The sequence below is a fragment of the Oratosquilla oratoria genome, chromosome 10, assembly GCF_046742065.1.
Source record: "Oratosquilla oratoria isolate Oo_2021 chromosome 10, ASM4674206v1, whole genome shotgun sequence".
Lineage (NCBI taxonomy): Eukaryota > Metazoa > Arthropoda > Malacostraca > Stomatopoda > Squillidae > Oratosquilla > Oratosquilla oratoria.
The window spans coordinates 15,820,186-15,822,685 of record NC_134786.1 but is presented as its reverse complement, the minus strand read 5'-3'; positions in this window follow the sequence as shown (position 1 = coordinate 15,822,685).

Here is a 2,500-nt window from a genome sequence, read left to right as displayed (position 1 = left end):
GACTCCTCAATGCTTGCATCACTTCATGCTGTAAAATTAAGTGATAGAGCTGCTTCTGAAATCTTGATCCCATCAATCGGTGTCCTTGGGTAAATCCCTGAATAATATAGTGTTAGCTATTCATCAATACGGAAAGCAAGACAAAGGAACTGCAAGGCAGCTGCAGAAAAAAAAATGAAGCAGGATTTAAAAGCAAATTCTCCTCATTCAAATACACTGGGGTGGCAGACTAATTAAAGATATTACTGGCCTTAAAATTTTTGAACGCCTGCCAATCCTAATTTCTGGCCAAAGAGCTGGTCTGACTTGGTACTCTCAAGCTTGCCAATGGAACAGGTCAAAACACCCCAGATGCTGTACATCAGTTAGTACTGGAATGGAATATATCTGACCAAGTAAAGTGCATGTGTTTTGACACCACTGCCTCCAACACAGGTTATAAGAATGATGCTTGTACATTACTAGATCATAGAATGGATGAATATATGCTGTGGCTAGCTTCCCAACATCACGTTTTGGAAATTGCGTTAAGATCTGCAGTTTCTGTCTTCTTGCCAGCCCCCTCTGGCCCTGACATTAAACTATTTCAGAGATTCAAAGCAAAGTGAAAATTGATAAGACAAATTAGAAAACAGCAGCAGATGAGCCTAGCACCCAAGTGAAAATCTCAGATGCAGGAGGAATTATTCAATTTGCTCAAAATCAGCTTAATGAGTAGCAGCCCCGTGATAACTACAAGGAATTGCTCTAGCTTATCACAGAGCACAATGGAGAGCTAAACTAATTTACCGCTTTAACCCTGAATAGGAACGTCCAAATTTATGATTTTGCATGGAAGTTGTACCACTTCTGGTACGACCACTTTTAGAAACAATAAAAACCAAAGGTTTATGGGAAGAAGTGCTCCAAGTTATAAAGTAAAATAGGCGTGCCAGAAGTGATACAACTTCCATGCAAAATCATAAATTTGGACATTCCCTGTTCAGGGTTAAAATCTGGATGTTTAAGACTGAGTTTAAATTGACTGAAAAAGAGTAATGAGGACTGAGAGATATTTGTTGTTTTCAGCTGCAATATACATCAGATTATGGTTTGTGGTGTCTGTATCTTCATGCACCCCCCCCCTCACATTCAGATTTGCATTTTATGCAAAGTCTGCAGCTCTACGAGCAAAAGTATGACAAAACTGCAAGTGCTGCACTGAATAAAATTTAGAGACATTTGTAGTACCTCTCCGAGGAGCTTGTTACACTCGATTTTTTTGATTGAGCTATTTCACATGAGACGAAAAATAAATGAAGCGCGCTCTACAGAAACTAGTAGACTCCAGATCAAGGAAACGAACATCAATGATTCCTGAATCAACTGGACAAAAACAACTGCAAACAAAAATGTTCTTTGGAATCCTAGGGTTACCTTTCACATTTCTTGAAAAAAATGCTGAAGAATGGATTGATGATGAGAGTTATGTGAATACAAAAGACATCGTATGAGGGCTTAATGTAGTGAACGACAGTGCAGAAAGAGGTGTACGATTGCTGGAAGAATATAACAAACTGATAACCAATGATTAAGAGCAGAAGTAATACCTTTTACAAGTTGTGAAAAATTATAGATCGTCACTCGCAAAGATAAGAAAACAATACTCTTGCTTCACAAGAAACAAATTAGACTCATGTAAGTGATTATGATATGCCTACTGTAACTCAAGGGTGGTACGAAAATCAGCGTGCCTATAAGTTACCATTTAATGAAACCAGTACTAGTATAGAATGTCATAGACTTATCCCGAATTATGTATCTAAACAACTCCGGCATAAACATAAAAAAAATAATCCATTTGAGCAAATATTGACATATATCTACCTTTCAAAGCTTGGTAGCAACCTCTAATTTTTTTGTTTTAATCTCAAACTTTGTATACAATGCTTTCTTTAGAATTTAATACAATGGGAGGGTATCCCCATACAATAAAGAAAAAATGCCCTTTTTTGCATCACCGTAATATATATATATATATATATATAAATATAGATATGTATATATATATATATATATATATATATATATATATATATATATGGTGTTACAATATAATGTATCACTTCTTCCTAAGTAGTTTTCATATGAAGAACAGCCTCACTGAAAATCAAAGAATTCTCCTGAGGAAAAAATTACAATACAACATAATAAAAAAGTACAAATCTATGATAGACAACAATTGAATAAGTTTAATTAAATTACATCGACTTTGAACGTATTCTATTCCGAGAAGCAAGGTTCTGTCCTCATGTCTCGCATTTTTATATGTACGAGTATATATTATTTTGAGGTGAAAGACAGCTCATCCGAAAATGAAACTCGATTAAGTCAACCTATAATTGTTTTTATTTTGGTGAGGAGTTCAGACTCTAAGACTTCTATTTTCAATTATTCGATAGTCTTTTTTTTTTGCATGAGAAAAATCCTGTCTGTTCCTCAGCACTGTAATGAACGTATT